This window comes from Gorilla gorilla, chromosome 4 (assembly GCF_029281585.2).
Source record: "Gorilla gorilla gorilla isolate KB3781 chromosome 4, NHGRI_mGorGor1-v2.1_pri, whole genome shotgun sequence".
Lineage (NCBI taxonomy): Eukaryota > Metazoa > Chordata > Mammalia > Primates > Hominidae > Gorilla > Gorilla gorilla.
Window position 1 is genome coordinate 24,720,998 of NC_073228.2, and position 17,888 is coordinate 24,738,885.

General features: G+C 46.2%; 1 long non-coding RNA gene and 1 other non-coding gene across 2 annotated transcripts; both read right to left on the bottom strand.

Annotated features, from left to right (window-relative positions):
* Positions 1-3,244: 3,244 nt before the first annotated feature.
* On the bottom strand, positions 3,245-16,370 carry LOC129533513 (uncharacterized). Its single transcript, XR_008679793.2, has 3 exons — positions 15,966-16,370; positions 14,707-14,860; positions 3,245-3,627 (listed from the first exon to the last, which is right to left on the bottom strand). It is a non-coding gene; the product is annotated as an uncharacterized lncRNA (long non-coding RNA).
* On the bottom strand, positions 3,699-3,837 carry LOC115934847 (small nucleolar RNA SNORA8). The gene has a single exon (XR_004070588.1). It is a non-coding gene; the product is annotated as a small nucleolar RNA SNORA8 (small nucleolar RNA).
* Positions 16,371-17,888: the final 1,518 nt, after the last annotated feature.

Consider the following 17,888-nt stretch of genomic DNA (forward strand, 5'->3'; position numbering starts at 1 on the left):
TATTTATTTTTAAGACCTGTCAAACAGCAACAACAACAACAAAAAACAACACCATGACTGATAAAATTTATTTATTTTATTTATTTTATTTTTTTGAGATGGAGTTTAGCTCTTGTTGCCCAGGCTGGAGTGCAATGGCGCGATTTTGGCTCACCGCAACCTCTGCCTCCCGGGTTCAAGCCTCAGCCTCTCGAGTAGCTGGGACTACAGGCATACGCCACCACACCTGGCTAATTTTGTATTTTTAGTAGAGACGGGGATTTCTCCATGTTGATCAGACTGGTCTCGAACTCCCGATCTCAGGTGATCCACCGGCCTCAGTCTCCCAAAGTGCTGGGATTACAGGCATGAGCCACCGAGCCCGGCCCAAATTTATTTATTTTTTTTCTGAAACAGAATCTTGCTCTGTGGCCCAGGCTGGAGTGCAGTGGCATAATTTCGGCTCACTGCAACCTCCACTTCCCAGGTTCAAATGATTCTCCTGCCTCAGCCTCCTGAGTAGCTGGGACTACAGGTGCATGCCACCACGCCTGGCTAATTTTTGTATTTTCAGTAGAGACGGGGTTTCGTCATGTTGGCCAGGCTGGTCTTGAACTCCTGACCTCAAGCTATCCACCCGCCTCAGCCTCCCAAAGTGTTGGGATTACAGGCGTGAGCCACCACGCCTGGCCTCCATGAAAAAATTTTTGCCTCCATCAATATCCAATGTGGGCATTGTAAAGTCCTGTCCTACACCACATACTGCAGGATGCCTAGCATTCCTGGTTTCTGACCATTTAATGGTAGCGTTCCTCATTGATTGTGAAAACCAAAAATGTCCCTGCAGATTTCAAGAGCCCCTTAGGGCATGGTACCACCTTCTTGGGGGAATCCCTGGTCTAACTATGAAGCTCCCCAGCAAGGGGCAGAGCCCATAGCTTGGGTCTTTGGGACCCTGTTGCTGTCTGATTCTTCTCCTTCCTCTCTCCCTGCTTGGACTCCTCTTCCTTTAACTCTTTTCCCTCCAGTGCTCCTTCCCTGCTTTTTTTTCTTCCCCATAGAAATAAACCTCAGGCTGGGCGCGGTGGCTCATGCCTGTAATCCCAGCACTTTGGGAGGCCGAGGTGTGCGGATCATGAAGTCAGGAGTTCGAGACCAGCCTTGCCAATATGGTAAAACCTTGTCTCTACCAAAAAATAAAAAAATACACCATGCCACCGGACGTGGTGGCACGTGCCTGTAGTACCAGCTACCGGGGAGGCTGAGGCAGAAGAGTCGCTGGAACCTGGGAGGCGGAGGTTGCGGAGAGCTGAGATGGCACCACTGCACTCCAGCCTGGATGACAGAGCGAGACTCTGTCTCAAAAAATAAAAAATAAAGAAATAATCAAGCGTCAGTCCTCTTCATCTCCCTTTCACTGTGCCTCTGAGCCTCCCATGATATAGACGTAGAAGCCCCACGTTTCAGTAGGAAAACTTAAATTTTACTTATTTATTTATTTATTTATCTATCTCTCTATTTTAGAGACAGTCTTTCTCTGTCACCCAGGCTAGAGTGCAGTGGCACCATCTCAGCTCACTGCAACCTCTACTTCCTGGGTTCAAGCAATTCTGCCTCAGCCTCCTGAGGAGCTGGGATCACAGGTGCACACCACCACGCCCAGCTAATTTTTGTATTTTTAGTAGAGACAGGGTTTCACCATGTTGGTCAGGCTGGTCTTGAACTGCTGACATCAGGTGATCTGCCCGTCTTGGCCTCCCAAAGTGCTGGGGTTACGGGCGTGAGCCACCGCGCCTGGCTGAGGAAATTTAAATTTTATTTATTTTTTATTTTTATTTTATTTTGGTTTTCTTAGAGACAGGGTCTTGCTCTGCTGCCCAGGCTGGAGTGCAGTGGTGCAATCATAGCTCACTGCAGCCTCCAAGTGACACCCCCTGCCACAGCCTGCTGAGTAGCTAGGACTACAGGCCTGCACCACCATAAGCTCCGAATTTTTTGTCGTCGTTGTTGCCCAGGCTAAGAAACTTGAATCTTTTTTTTTTTTTTTTTTTTTTGAGACGGAGTCTCATTCTGTCACCCAGACTGAAATGCAGTGGCGAGGTCTCGGCTCACTGCAACCTCCACCTCCCAGGTTCAAGCGATTCTCCTGCTTCAGCCTCCCAAGTAGCTGGGATTACAGGCGTGCACCACTGTGCCCAGCTAATTTTTACATTTTTAGTAGAGACGGGGTTTCACCATGTTGGCCAGGATGATCTCGATTTCTTGACCTCATGATCTGCCCGCCTTGGCCTCCCAAGGTGCTGGGATTACAGGAGTGAGCCACCGTGACCGGCCGAAACTTGAATCTTAATCCTGGCTTTTCCATTTATTAGCCGACCTGGACATGCGCCTGTGGAATAGAGCTGGTGGTTGATTGCATTGTCGTTGAGGCTTGACAGCCCCTGGCCCCATGTCAAACTTGGAAATGTTCTAAGCTAGTTTCTAAGCCAGTTGTCTTCTCATCTTCCTGAGGGTAAAATTTATATTCTGATGGTAGCCTCTGCCTCCAAGTATGAGTGTTGCCACAAGGGGCGCAAAGTAGACCTTCGATAAACGTGTGCTCCTTGGCTCTTCATTTAGAGGAGTGCCTTGTGTCAGGAGCTGCACAAGCACCAACTCTGAGATCAGCCATGCCATGAGCCCACCTCTCTGGGACCCAGAACTTAGTGCCTTTGGGAGAACATGTCTGGAACTTCTAAAAGATCAGCCAGTGGAAAAATCACCCAATTTGCCTCTAAATCCAACTGCAAGATTAGCTAGGCTCCCGGTTACAGTGTTCTCTTTGGTCTCTTTCTCCAGTATCTCACTTTTACCATGGTCCTGGTTTTAGTGTCTCTGCTGTATTCTGCCTTTCTGGATCCTGATCCTGACACTTGGCTACTTGGCTCCTGATTTATTTCCCTTTTGCACCCCTGGTTTTGGCTTTGGCCTATCTACAATCTTTTTTTTTTAGACGGAGTCTCACTCTTTTTGCCCAGGCTGGAGTGCAGTGGTGCAATCTCGGCTCACTGCAACCTCCGCCTCCTGGGTTCACGCCACTCTCCTGCCTCAGCCTCCTGAGTAGCTGGGACTACAGGCGAGTGCCACCATGCCCAGGTAAGTTATTTTTAGTAGAGACAGGGTTTCACCATGTTGGCCAGGATGGTCTCGATCTCTTGACTTTGCGATCTGCCCACCTCGGCCTCCCAAAGTGCTGGGATTACAGGTGTGAGCCACCATGCCTGGCCAAGGTTTTTTTTTTTTTTAATTGTGTATTATGTAACATTAGGCAAAATTATTCAAAGTCAACAGATTTTTATCCAAGGGATTCCATGTTGTGATTTTTTCCACTGTCCATCAGGGTCACTTTAGATCCTCTAAAGAGCTGGAGTCAAAAGATTTATCTTCAAGTTAGCCCTTTTTAATGAAACTGATGCTTATTTTAATCCAGTTGTCCCGTCAGCCCATAATTCTTTTATTTTGGCTTCTGTCATCTCCTTTTAATATGGATATACTGATGAAGACTTGAAAATTCACCAAGAATCTTTGGGATCTAATTTCTTCAACCAATTCACTTTAGGGTCATCTTTACTGTAGGTGGTGGATCTGCCTGGTTCTCTATTCAACACCCTGGAAGAAGAAAGGCATTGCTTACTGTTATAGAGTATATCAAACTAAGCACTCTGTGAAATCTATACAAATACTGTGTCAATAGAAATACCAGGTTTAACGAGCACAAAGTCAAGAAAACCAATGATGCCAGATACTGAATTTCTATAGCACTGACCTTTGAACACCTTAACAAGAGTAAACTGCTGGGTGCAGATGCCATGCAGTGCAAGATCTTTTTTTTTTTTTTTTTTTGAAACAGGGTCTTGCTCTGTTGCCCAGGCTGGATTGCAGTGGCATGATAATGGCTCACTGCAGCCTTGACCTCCCAGGCTCAAGCGATCCTCCCACCTCTCAGCCTCCCAAGTAGCTGGAACCACAGCCATATGCCACCATATTCAGCTAATTTGTAGAGACAGGGTCTCCGTGTGTTGCCCAGGCTGGTCTTGAACTCCTGGCCTCACGTGATCCTCCTGCCACGGCCTCCCAAAGTGTTGGGATTACAGGCATGAGCCACTGCACCTGGCTTATCTATGATCTTTGATCTAAAATTCCAGCTTCTGGCTAGGTGCAGTGGCTCACACATGTAATCCTAGCACTTTGGGAGGCCGAGGCAGGTGGATCACTTGAGGCCAGGAGTTCAATACCAGCCTGGCCAACATGGTAAAACCCCGTCTCTCCTAAAAATACAACATTAGCTGGGCATGGTGGCACATGCCTGTAATCCCAGCTACTCGGGAGGCTGAGGCAGGAGAATCGTCTGAGCCTAGGAGGTGGAGGTTGCAGTGAGTCGATCTTGTCACTGCACTCAAGCCTGGGTAACAGACTGGAACTCTGTCTCAAAAAAAAAAAAAAAAAAAGAATGGAGCACTGATACATGCTACAACATGGATGAACCTCAAAACATTAGGCTAAGTTGAAAGAAATCTCAAAAGACCACATATTGTATGATTCCATTTAGATAAAATGTCGATAAAAGGCTAATCCATAGAGACAAAAAGTAGACTAGTGGGTGTCAGGGCCTGGAGGAAGGATGGGGAGTGACTTTAAATGGGCATAAAGTTTCTTCCTGAAGTGATGAAATGTTCTAAAATTAAATAGTGGTGATGGTTGCACAACTCTTTGTACTGAAGACCATTCAGTTGTGCACTTTAAATGGGAAAATCTTGTGGTATATAAATTATATCTCAATAAAAAGGTGGGTTCTGGCCGGGCGCGGTGCCTCACGCCTGTAATTCCATCACTTTGGGAGGCTGAGGTGGGCGGATCACGAGGTCAGGAGTTCGAGACCAGACTGGCCAAAATGGTGAAACCTCCGTCTCTACTAAAAATACAAAATTAGCCGGGTGTGGTAGCGCAAGCCTGTAGTCCCAGCTACTCGGGAGGCTGAGGCAGAAGAATTGCTTGAACCCAGAAGGTGGAGGTTGCAGTGAGCCGGGATCATGCTACTGCACTCCAGCCTGGGCGACAGAGCAAGACTACATCTCAAAAAAAAAAAAAAAAAAAAAGGGTTCCAGCCTAGGTAACATGGTGAAACCTCCTAACCTCCTCTCTACAAAAAATACAAAAAATTAGCTGGGCATGGTGGCGCACACCTGTAGACCTAGCTACTAGGGAGGCTGAGGTAGGAGGATCATCTGAGGCCAGGAGCTTCAGGCTGCAGTGAGCTATGATTATGCCACTTTACTCCAGCCTGGGCAACAGAGTGAGACTCTGTCTCAAAAACAAAAACAAACACAAGATGGATTTATTTATTTATTTATTTATTTATTTATTTAAAAAAAAAAGAACTAAATCTGGCCGGGTGGGGTGGCTCACACCTGTAATCCCAGCACTTTGGGAGGCCGAGGTGGGTGGATCATGAGGTCAGGAGATTGAGACCATCCTGGCCAACATGGTGAAACCCCGTCTCTACTAAAAATAGAAAAAAAATTAGCCGAGTGTGGTGGTGTACGCCTGTAGTCCCAGCTACTCAGGATGCTGAGGCAGGAGAATGTCTGGAACCCGGAGGGAGAAGGTTGCAGTGAGCTGAGATCGCACCACTGCACTCCAGCCTGGGCTACAGAGTGAGACTCCGTCTCAAAAAACAAACAAACAAAAATAATAAAATTTTACTAGCTCAAGGACATTTGATAAAGTAAACGAAACTTCTTTCAACTTAACAAAACTTATTAGCCATGTCAGGCATGCTTGCTAATGCCTATGAGCTACGTAAAAGCCTACAAAAAGGTTTCTGGTTGGAGACCTAAGAAAATGTATTTTTTTGTTGTTGTTTGTTTGTGTTTTTGAGAAGTCGTCTCGTTCTTGTCACCCAGGCTGGAGTGCAATGGGGCGATCTCAGCTGACTGCTACCTCTGCCTCGCTGGTTCAAGCAATTCTTTTGCCTCAGCCTCCCGAGTAGCTGGGATTACAGGCACCTGCCACCACGCCCGGCTAATTTTTGTATTTTTAGTAGAGATGAGGTTTCACCATGTTGGCCAGGCTGGTCTTGAACTCCTGACCTCAGGTGATCTCCTGCCTCGGCCTCCCAAAGTGCTGGTTTTATAGGCATGAGCCACTGCACCTGGCCAATATGTATTTGTTTTAAACTATAAAAACTTAACAATTAAAATTAATAAAATGCTAACAAATTATAATGGTATGTCAACCAACTGACAAAACTCATCTCATATAAAATTTGGCTGAGTGTGGTGGCTCATGCCTGTAATCCCAGTACTTTGGGAGGCCAAGGCAGGTGGATCACCTGAGGTCAGTAGTTTGAGACCAGCCTGGCCAACATGGTGAAACCCCGTCTCTAATAAAAATACAAAAATTAGCTGGGCATGGTGGTGGGCAACTGTAATCCCAGCTACTCGGGAGGCTGAGGCAGGAGAATCGCCTGAACCCAGGAGGCAGAGGTTGCAGTGAGCCAAGGTCAAGCCACTGCTCCAGACCCGGGCAACAGAGTGAGACTCCATCTCAAAAAAACAAGCAAACTCATCTCATATAAAACTAATATATATACACATAGATTAATATAGTATGAGATGTGGGCATATTTCATGTTTGACAGGATATCAGGTGAGACTTCCACAAGCCAGGACTATGAAGGTTGTAGGCTAGGATAGCTGCCCCACCCAGCCAATTCTTCCTTTCTTTAAAGTGAGATCTTTCTTAAGGCTTCTATAGTTCTTTCTGGCAATCTTGCTCTTGCCTGGGCACCCAAGATCCTCAGATACATCAATAATAGTGTTGAAGGTTTTGCCTCCCAGAAAGCAACATCTTTCTCAGTGTATGCAAATAGCTGGATGACAAAGAAAGTGTGTCATCTTACACCACTCCATAGAGGAGCCCTAGACCCTACCATACAAGGAGCCTGGTTCTAGAAGTAGCACTTACTGTGTTGTATTTATTCACATGTCCCCTATTAAACAACTGTGCTCCCTGAGAACTGGGATATCTCATTTACTCTTTTTTTTTTTTTTTTAAGGTTACAGCATGTGGTATTCCCTGTTGGCCTCTCATCCAAGTACTAACCAGGCCTGACCCGGGTTAACTTCTGAGATCAGATGAGATCAGGCGTGTTCACAGTGGTAGGCCCATGGACTCATTTACTTTTGAATCCTAAGGTCTGGCACAACTCCAGACACATGCTCTGTGTTCAAAAAGAGATTTCTTTTTTCTTTTCTTATTTATTTATTTATTTATTTATTTATTTATTTATTTATTTATTTTGAGACAGAGTCTTGCTCTGTCGCCCAGGCTGGAGTGCAGTGGTGCGATCTCAGCTCACTGCAAGCTCCGCCTCCTGGGTTCAAGCGATTCTCCTGCCTCAGCTTCCCAAGTAACTGGGAATACAGACGCCTGCCATCCCGCCCAGCTAATTTTTTGTATTTTTAGTAGAGACGAGGTTTCATCATATTGGCCAGGCTGGTCTTGAACTCCTGACCTTGTGATCCGCCCGCCTTGGCCTCCCAAAGTGCTGGGATTACAGGCGTGAGCCACCGCACAAGGCCAAGACGAGATTTCTTAATTGGTAAATTATTTTTATTGATATACTGTTCATGGAGATAAGCACCATGTCCTTGGGTTTTTGTTTTCATGTCATTCTAAATTACAATCCTCCTTGGAAAAGAAAATAAAAGTGTTACAATATCACTATTGGCCAATCATCGTAGTAATAATTGATTTATGCAAGAATCATTAGGCCGGGCACGGTGGCTCACGCCTGTAATCCCAGCACTTTGGGAGGCCAAGGCGGGCGGATCACGAGGTCAGGAGATCGAGACCATCCTGGCTAACATGGTGAAACCCTGTCTCTACTAAAAATACAAAAAAATTAGCCGGGCGTGGTGGCGGGCACCTGTGGTCCCAGCTACTCGGGAGGCTGAGGCAGGAGAATGGCGTGAACCCAGGAGGCGGAGCTTGCAGTGAGCGGAGATCCCGCCATTGCACTCCAGCCTGGGCGACAGAACAAGACTCAGTAGCCCCCAACCAAAAAAAAAAAAAAAAAAAAAAGAGAATCATCAATAAATGCTAAAAGGTTTGAATGAAAGTTGGAGGATTACACAGTTATTGACACAGTCTCAAAGTGCTTCACACATAATACTTATTATATTTTATTTTTTGAGAAGGAGTTTCACTCTTGTCGCCTGGCTGGAATGCAACGGCACCATCTCTGCTCACTGCAACCTCTGCCTCCTGGGTTCAAGTGATTTTCCCACCTTGGCCTCCTGAGTCACTGGGATTACAGGCACCAGCCACCACGCCATGCTAATTTTTGCATTTTTTAGTAGAGATGGGGTTTCACTATGTTGGCCAAGCTGGTCTCCAACTCCTGACCTCAGGTGATCTGCCCGCCTTGGCCTCCCAAAGTGCTGGAATTACAGGCCTAAGCCACCGTGCCCGGCTACATAATACTTATTTTACAAAGAGAAAATATTAACTTTGCCGTGAAGACAGCTGGTGGACACCATCTCAACCAATGATCAAAATTAACATCCCCAGTAACACACTGACATCATAGGTCTCCTGCTATGATGCACTAAGAATAGCACAGCATCACTTCCGGGGTATTCCTGCCACAAATGCACAAACCGAATCTAGTCCTGAGAAAAGCAACAGACGTTCCCAAACTGAGGGACATTCTGCAGAACCGACTCCTCAAAAATGTCAAGGCTAGGCCGGGCTAGGTTAGCTAATAGTATTGTATGAAGGTGAATTTTCTGATTTTAATCGTCTTAACTGTGGTTATGTTCCCACATAATTCCTTGTTTTTAGGAAATACATGCAAAGTGTTTAGAGGCTGGGTGTGGTGGCTCATGCCTATAATCCCAGTGCTTTGGGAAGTCAAGGCAGGAGTTTGAGAGCTCAGGAGCTCGAGACCAGCCAGGGCAATATAGTGAGCCTTCTTCTATGCAAAAAAAACACACAAACAAAACTTACCTGGGTGTGGTTGCACACACCCATACTCCCAGCTTCTTGGGAGGCTGAGGTGGGAAAATTGTTGGAGCCCAGGAGGTTGAGGCTGCAGTGAGCCATGATCATACCGTTGTACTCAAGCCTGGGCAACAGAGCAAGACCCTATCTCAAGAAAAAAAAAAGTGTTTGGAGGTAAAGGGGCAGTGTTTCTGCAGCTTACTCTCAAATGTTTCAGAAAAAAATATAGATATAGTGAGAATGATAAAGCAAATGTGATAAAATGTTAACATTTGGGGAATGTGGGTGAAGGTTGTATGGGAACTCCCTCTACTATTCTTGCAAGTTCTTGCAAGAATAGTACAATTATGCAAAAAAGTTACAAAATATTATAATATCTTCTGCCTCTGGACACTAAAGCTATTATGAGATGTTTTCTGTGGCACTAGGGGAATCTGGTAAGCCCGTGAAAGCCGGTCAGAAGGGTTTTGAGTCAGTAGAATTCCCTACCCTTTATCTGTTCTCTCTGCAAGGCCCACCCTGGGCCTAATGACTTTTGCATGGGTCTAGGTAAATTAGATTTATATGCAATATGACTTTATAAATTCCATATGTTAGAATCTATATCTGGCTACATACATTTAAAAAAATAATAGTGCGGAGGCTGGGTGCAGTGACTCATGACTGTAATCCTAGTGCTTTGGGAGGCCAAGGTGGGTGGATCATGAGGTAAGGAGTTTGAGACCAGCTTGGGCAACATGGTGAAACCCCATCTCTACTAAAATTACAAAAAAAATTAGCCGGGCATGGTGGCAGGTGTCTGTAATCCCAGCTACCTGGGAGGCTGAGGCAGGAGAATCCCTTGAACCCGGGAGACAGAGATTGCAGTGAGCTGAGACCGTGCCACTGCACTCCGGCCTGGGCAAGAGTGAGACTCTGTCTCAAAAAAAAAAAAAAAAAAAAAAGGCTTAAATGTGATAGAAGTTTAGTTTCTCACTCAAATAACAGAATTCAGATGGTCATTCCAGGGCTGGTATGGGGTCCCCTAATCATCAGATACTCAAGACGCCTCTAATTTTCTTCTTGTTTTTAGAGACAGAGTCTTGCTCTGTTGCCAAGGCTGGAGTGCAGTGGCGTGATCTTGGCTCACTGCAACCTCCACCTCCCAGGCTCAAGTGATCCTCCCACCTTTGCCTCCCCACTAGCTGGGATTACAGGTGTGTGCCAACCCCCCTGGCTAATTTTTGTATTTTGTATTATTATTATTTTTTAGTAGAGATGGGGTTTCACTATGTTGGCCATGCTGGTATTGAACTCCTGGCCTCAAGTGACCTGTCTGCCTCAGCCTTCCAAAGTGCGGGGATCATAGGCGTGAGCCACTGTCCCCAACACCTCTAGTTTTTTTTTTTTTGAGAAGGAGTCTCGCTTTTGTTGCCCAGGCTAGAGTGCAATGGTGCGATCTCAGCTCACTGCAGCCTCCGTCTCCCGGGTTCAAGCGATTCTCCTGCCTCAGCCTCCCAAGTAGCTGGGACTACAGGAGCGTACCACCATGCCCAGTTAATTTTTTGTATTTTTAGTTGAGACAGCGTTTCACCATGTTGGCCAGGGTGGTCTCAAACTCCTGACCTCAGGTGATTCACCCACCTTGGCCTCCCAAAGTGCTGGGATTACAGGCGTGAGCCACCGCACCCAGCTGACACCTCTAGTTTTAACGCTCTGATGTGCTTAGCACACGGCCTCATGATCCAAGCTGGTTGCTCAAGCTCCAGGCTGCACATCCATATTCTACCCAGCAGGAAATAGGATGGAGCAAAAAAGAGTGCCTATAACCCTTTTTAAAGGACATTTTCTGGACAATGCACACAATAATTTTGATTGCAACTCTTTGTTCCAGAACAATTTCTTTTTCTTTTGTTTTTGTTTTTGAGACAGAGTTTTGCTTCTTGTTGCCCAGGCTGGAGTGCAACGGTGCGATCTTGGCTCACTGCAACCTCCACCTCCCGAGTTCAAGCGATTATCCTGCCTCAGCCTCCGGAGTAGCCGGGATTACAGGCATGTGCCACCATGCTAGGCTAATTTTGTATTTTTAGTAGAGATGGCATTTCTCCATGTTGGTCAGGCTGGTCTTGAACTCCTGACCTCAGGTGATCTGCCTGCCTCAGCCTCCCAAAGTGCTAGGATTACTGGTGTGAGCCACTGTGCCCAGCCTGTTCCAGGACAATTTCTAACTGCAAGAGAGGCTGTGAATTGTAGTCTGGGCAGCCATGTTCCATCTGAAAATCAAGGAGGGAGAGAATGGATATTGGGGTGTGTAACAAACCTGTGTTCCAATGCAAGATAAAAGGAACCAGTAAGAAAAATCTTGCAATTATGACTGAAGTGACAGTATCGAGATCACCTGGTGGCATAAAGGAGATTTGGAGGTGGGTGGTCTAGGACATGTGATCAGAGACAGGAGATGTTTTCAAAGAGGAGAAGAAAATGGGAACAACCCTAAAGATGCCCTGGAAGGTAGTAACAAAAGACAGGTGAGAGTTCTGGGTGAGAGCTGTAATTCAGTAAGTGATTAAGACTTTAGAGGAGCTGGGTGACCTGTAGACTTTAGAAGACCTGTAATCCAGGTACTTTGGGAGGCTGAGGCGGGAGGATCGCTTGAGCCCAGAGTTCAAGAATGGCCTGGGCAACATGGCAAAACCCTGTCTCTACAAAGAATACAAAAATCAACTGGGTGTGGTGGCATGCGCCTCGTCCCAGCTACTCAGGAAGCTGAGGCAGGAGGATTGCTTGAGACTGGGAGGTGGAAGGTGCAGTGAGCTGACATCACACCACTGCACTGCAGCCTGGGCAACAGAGTTAGACCCTGTCTCATTAAAAACAAAAACAAAAACAAAAAAAACTGTAGCTGAATAGGGAGAAAGGGAGGAGAAAGGGAAGAGAAGGAAAACAGGATAAGTAAGAGACAAGGAAGAAAGTGGCCGGGAGTGGTGGTTCATGCCTGTAGTCCCAGTACTTTGGGAGGCCAAGGTGGGTGGATCACCTAAGGTCAGGAGTTTGAGACCAGCCTGGACAACATGGTGAAACCCCATCTCTTCTAAAAATACAAAAATTAGCTGGGCATGGTGGTGCACGCCTGTAGTCCCAGCTACTTGGGAGGCTGAGGTGGGAGAATTGCTTGAACCTGGGAGGCGGAGGTTGCAGTGAGCCAAGATCACGCTAATGCACTGCAGCCTGGGCGACAGAGGGAGACTCTGTCACAAAAAACAAACAAACAAACAAACAAAAAACAGGAAGAAAGAAATAGAGGACCCAGTGAGGGATAGAATGGGAATAACAGGAGGCTCAATTTCAGCCCTGCTCTGCCCTGCTTGATGCTGGCTCTTTGGTCCCTGGAACTGCGGCCTCTCACTTTGTAAGAATTCCAGTGAGGGTAGCTTTATTTGGTGTAAAGAACCATCATCCACTTCCTATCATCTTAGTGTTGGGAACTCTCCTGACTTCACATAAAGCCTTTAGATAACAAAATCAGGTGGGCAAACATAGTACAAGGGTCAGAAAAAAAATTAGGCCCCATTGAAAAGAAATCCAACTGTGTGCAGATACGAATGTTAATAATGACAGATAAATCAACCCATAGCTTTGCTGCTGTCTTCTGGGACACCGAAGCTATTATGGGAAAGTTGATTGTGGCTCTGACGAGGTCTGGTGAATACCGTGAAAGCTGGTCACGAGGCTTTTGAGTCAACAGATTGTTTTTTAAAGGAGTTCTTTAAAAAACTGCCTTACGTGCAATAAACAGCTGGCTCCTTTCTTGTGAGGCGGATCTTTACCTTTGGTCAAGACAATGGAAGGTCTATTGTTGCGGGTCTGATGAGGTTTGGTGAAAACAGTGAAAGCTGCTTCCCAGGCTTTTGAGTCAATAGATTTTTTTTTAACTTTTAAGTTCTGGGGTTCAAGTGCAGGTTTGTTACGAGGTAAACTTGTGTCTTGGGGGTTTGTTGTACAGATTATTTTGTCACCCAAGTTTTAAGCCTAGTAGCCATTAGTTATTTTTCCCAATCCTCTCCTTCCTCCCACCCTCCACCCTCCGAAAGTCCCCAGTGTGTGCTGTTCCCTTCTATGTGTCTGTGTGTTCTCATCATGTAGCTCCCACTTTTAAGTGAGAACATGCGGCACTTGGTTTTCTGTTCCCGTGTTAGTTTGCTAAGGATAATGGCCTCCAGCTCCATCCATGTTCCTGCAAAGGTCATGATCTTGTTCTTTTTCACCACTGCATCTTTGCTTTTTTAGGCTCCTTAAACAAACTGTCTTGCATCCAATAAATACTTGGCTACCTTCTTGTGAAGAGAATCATAGGGATATTTTTACCTTTCCGTCAAGCCTATGGGGCAAAGAGATGAGTTAGGGTAAAACGTGCACCTGAAGGTTCTGAGGTTTGCTCAAAGCTCTTCATTTATAGTTAAAAAAAAATTTACATTAACGCATCCTTGAGCTGGAAGGGACCCTTTTCTTTGGGTATAAATATTTCTTTTTCTTTTCTGTTTTTTTTTTTTTTGAGACAGATCCTTGCTCTGTCGCACAGGCTGGAGTGCACTGGTGCAATCTTGGCTCACTGCAACCTCTGCTTCCTGGGTTCAAGCTATTCTCATGCCTCAGTCTCCCAAATAGCTGGGATTGCAGGTGCACACCACCACACCCAACTACTTTTTGTACTTTTCTTTTTTTGAGACAGAGTTTCACTCTTGTTTGCCCAGGCTGGAGTGCAATGGTACGATCTCAGCTCACTGCAACCTCCACCTCCCAGGTTCAACCAATTTTCCTGCCTCAGCCTCCCGAGTAGCTGGGATTACAGGCATGTGCCACCATGCCTGGCTAATTTTGTAGTTTTAGTAGAGGTGGGTTTTTGCCATGTCGGCCAGGCTGGTCTCAAACTCCTGACCTCAGGTGATCCACCTACCTTGGCCTCCCAAAGTGCTGGGATTACAGGCATGAGCCACCGCGCCTGGCCAATTTTTGTATTTTTAGTACAGGTGGGGTTTCACCATGTTGGCCAGGCTGGTCTCGAACACCTGACCTCAGGTGATCCACCCGCCTCGGCCTCCCAAAGTGCTGAGATCACAGGTGTGAGCCACTGCACCCAGCCGGGTATAAATATTTCTACAGCAGGCTGCAGAGACTGGAGTTTGCTTTGTTTACAGAAATCTGTTCCACCTCACTCATGAGAATTTCACGATTGTAGACACTGGCCTGTGCCAACAATTTCAAAATCTAAAACTGGTGGGGTTTTTGCAAGTTTTGCAAAATATTTTGCAAATCTGGATCTGAGTGCCTTTGAGTGGTTTAGGCTGAGACAGTGGGGGCTGCGGCCTAGGACCTATAGTCACTCCCAGGACATGACTCCCCTGAGTCCTCAAATGGTTCTTTAGAGTGCGGACAGGAGACCAAGATGTTAACCAAAGCAGTGAAAACGCAATGAGAATGTTCTGGCGTCTCTGAGTGTATACCCGAGCATTGTGATCAAACAAACTGCTTGGCCTATTAAAAACACACTGAAAGCAACATTTTTGTTTCGCAACATATGAGAGGGCAGGTTGCCAACTACTTGGTTATAATGTGGAATCCATAAAAATAAATGCTGCCCTTTGTCACTTTCTTCATACTGGATTAACCCTATAGTAACAGAAATGGCACAAAAGAATTACGTACTCAAGTCATTTGCACTTGGAATTCTCCTTCTTTGCAGTGACTTTCTGTAAAAATGACAAACCAGTTTTCAGTTTCAGTTTTCTCTTCTGTATGTAACTGGCCCATAGGTAGAAAGTGTCAGAAACCTTATTGAATTTTTCTACTGAAGAGGTACCTGCTGGAGACAAAAATTAAAGTTAAATTAACTAGAACAGAAAATGCCTAAGGGTTATTTTCTTCCTTTAAAGTGAAATTTGACTTATAATTAAAACACACTTTGTTTTGTAAGAAGAAAGACATTAGGGGATACTTTTTTTTCTTCATAGCTGGTTCTTAGCCAAAATCTTCATCACTCGCTCTCCTTTCTTCTCTCCCTCCTCCTTTTTTCTTTTCTTTTTTTTTTTTTTTTGAGACAGAGTCTCGCTCTGTCCCTCAGGATGGAGTGCAGTGGCGCGATCTCGGCTCACTGCAACCTCCGCCTCCTGGGTTCAAGCAATTCTCCTGCTTCAGCCTCCTGAGTAGTTGGGATTACAGGTATGCGCCATCACACCCGGCTAATTTGTTTTTTTGTATTTTTAGTAGAGATGGGGTTTCACCATAGTGGCCATGCTGGTCCCGAACTCCTGACCTTGTGATCCACCTGCCTCGGCCTCCCGAAGTGCTGGGATTACAGGTGTGCGCCACCATGCCTGGCCTCTCTTTCTTTCCTTCTTTTTCTCTCTTTCCCTCCCTCCCTCCCTCTACCCCTCCTTCCCTCTACTCCTCCTTCCCTCTCTCTCTCTTTTTTTGAGAGGGAGTCTTGCTCTGCCACCCAGGCTGGAGTGCAGTGGCGTGATCTTGGCTCACTGCAACCTTCGCCTCCTGGATTCAAGCCATTCTCCTGCTTCAGCCTCCCGAGTAGCTGTGACTACAGGCACCCGCCACCACGCTCAGCTAATTTGTGTATTTTTAGTAGAGATGGGGTTTCACCATGTTGGCCAGGCTGGTCTTGAACTCCTGACCTCAGGTGATCGCCTGCCTCGTCCTCCCAAAGTGCTAGGATTACAGGTGTGAGCCACTGCACCTGACCCTCTTTCTTTCTTTCGTTAGAAGAGTGAAACCCTTACTTATTGAGGTCAAGGAAATTTAGACCATGTAGTCCAGTGTTTCCCTTTGATGGATAAGAAGGGCCAGCTTCAGTAGTTAGCCAAAGGTCTCGTGGACCAAGGTCTAAGTCACCTCTAAACCCGGTGCTTTCTGCTTTCCCACAACATCTTAACACCTCTGGAGACCACGCTCACCACGTGAGAATTCATCACCGAACCCTGTGCTTCCTGCTGTCTTTGCTGAATGAAAAGCTCCACTCCGAACCTTCACTGATGTAGAAACAGGAAGTTGGTCTTGTGGAGCCTAAGTGCCATTCGAGTTGCAGCAGGACCTAGGATGAAAATGTTCTCAGACATAATATCCTATTTTAGTACTGATCTCCTGTAGATTAATCACAAATGCCAAACCCTGGCTACCAGGGGGTTTCTGATTTGTTTTGTTTGCTTGTTTGATATTAGTTTCAATTGAAACGTGGGAGCTAAAAGGCAGGAAGAAAATAAGTGGGTATTTAACATTCCCTGTTTTAAAACCGTTGAAGTAATAAGAGCTAATCTTCTGTAGACTTACTCTATCCAAGCCGAGGTTTGAGAAGCCTATAATCCCACAGTCCCTGGAAAGGCTATTGTTTTTTTTTTTTTTTTTTTTTTGAGACGAAGCCTCACTCTGTTGCTCAGGCTAGAGTGCAGTGGCGCGATCTCGGCTCACTGCAACCTCCACCTCCCGGGTTCAAGCAATTCTCCTGCCTCAGCCTCTTGAGTAGCTGGCACTACAGGCACGCACCACCATGCACAGCTAGTTTTTGTATTTTTAATAGAGACGGGGTTTCACTATGTTGGCCAGGATGGTCTTGAACTCCTGACCTGGTGATCCACCCGCTTTGGCCTCCCAAAGTGCTGGGATTACAGGCATGAGCCACCATGCTCAGCCCATGGAAAGGCTATTTTATTATCCCTGTTTCACAGGCAAAGAAACTGTAGCAGAGAGAGGCCGAGGAGCTTGCCTGGGATCAGACAGGTCAGAGGACACAGTGCAACTCAGGGTTTGTGCTTCCCTTACAGGCAACAGGACTCCAGGAACATCATACATTAAGTCTCTAGACCTGTCTTCATAGGGTCGCCTTCTGTCTTCAGGCTGCCTTCTTTCTCTTCTGCGGTTCTGAGGCCTTTGTTTCCTTCCTGCTCTGCTGACTCAGGACCCCAGGAAGCCTGGCTTCCTGTCATGGACTGTTCGAGGAAGGCCTGCGGGGCTGCAGAGTCAGCAGAGGGTGCTCCGTGGGAGAGCCTGCAGAAGCCAGAGAGCCAAGGGCCAAGGCTGAGCCACACAGGCGCCTGTGCGCACACACACATACACACTCATTCACACACACACACACACTCTCACATACTCTCATGTTCACACACAAACACAAGCACGTTAGCACAAACATACATGTTCACAAACACACGCAAACACAGACGTAAACATTCACACACACTCATCCACACACAAATACACGTTCACACATACATGCATTCACACACTCATGCATTCACACACTCATGCACGCGCACACACACACACACACACACACACAGAACACATCTGACTAGGAGAGAGAAGGAAAAGTAGGGGATTCAAAAGTGAACTGAGAAGCCAGAAACAGCCACTGGATATGTTTGGGAGGCCAGAAATGCTGCAAACTTCTACTACTTCCTTTTAGAAAGGTTCCTGCTTTCATTAGGAAGGAGAAAAATACAGAGCTGCTTTTTTGTCAAACATATCCACTGAGTTTTAAATTTTTATTTTTATTTTTTTTTTGAGACAGAGTCTTGCTCTGTCGCCTAGGCTGAAGTGCAGTTGTTTGATCTCAGCTCACTGCAACCTCTGCCTCCTGGGTTGAAGCTATTCTCCTGCCTCAGCCTCCCGAGTAGCTGGGACTACAGGCACGTGCCATCATGCCCACTAGTTTTTTGTATTTTTAGTAGAGATGGGTTTCAGTGGTGTTAGTCAGGATGTTCTTGATCTCCTAACCTTGGCCAACCCCGCGTTGGCCTCCCAAAGTGCTGGGGTTACGGGCGTGAACCACCGCGCCCAGCTGAATATTTATTTATTTATTTATTGAGATGGAGTCTCGCTGT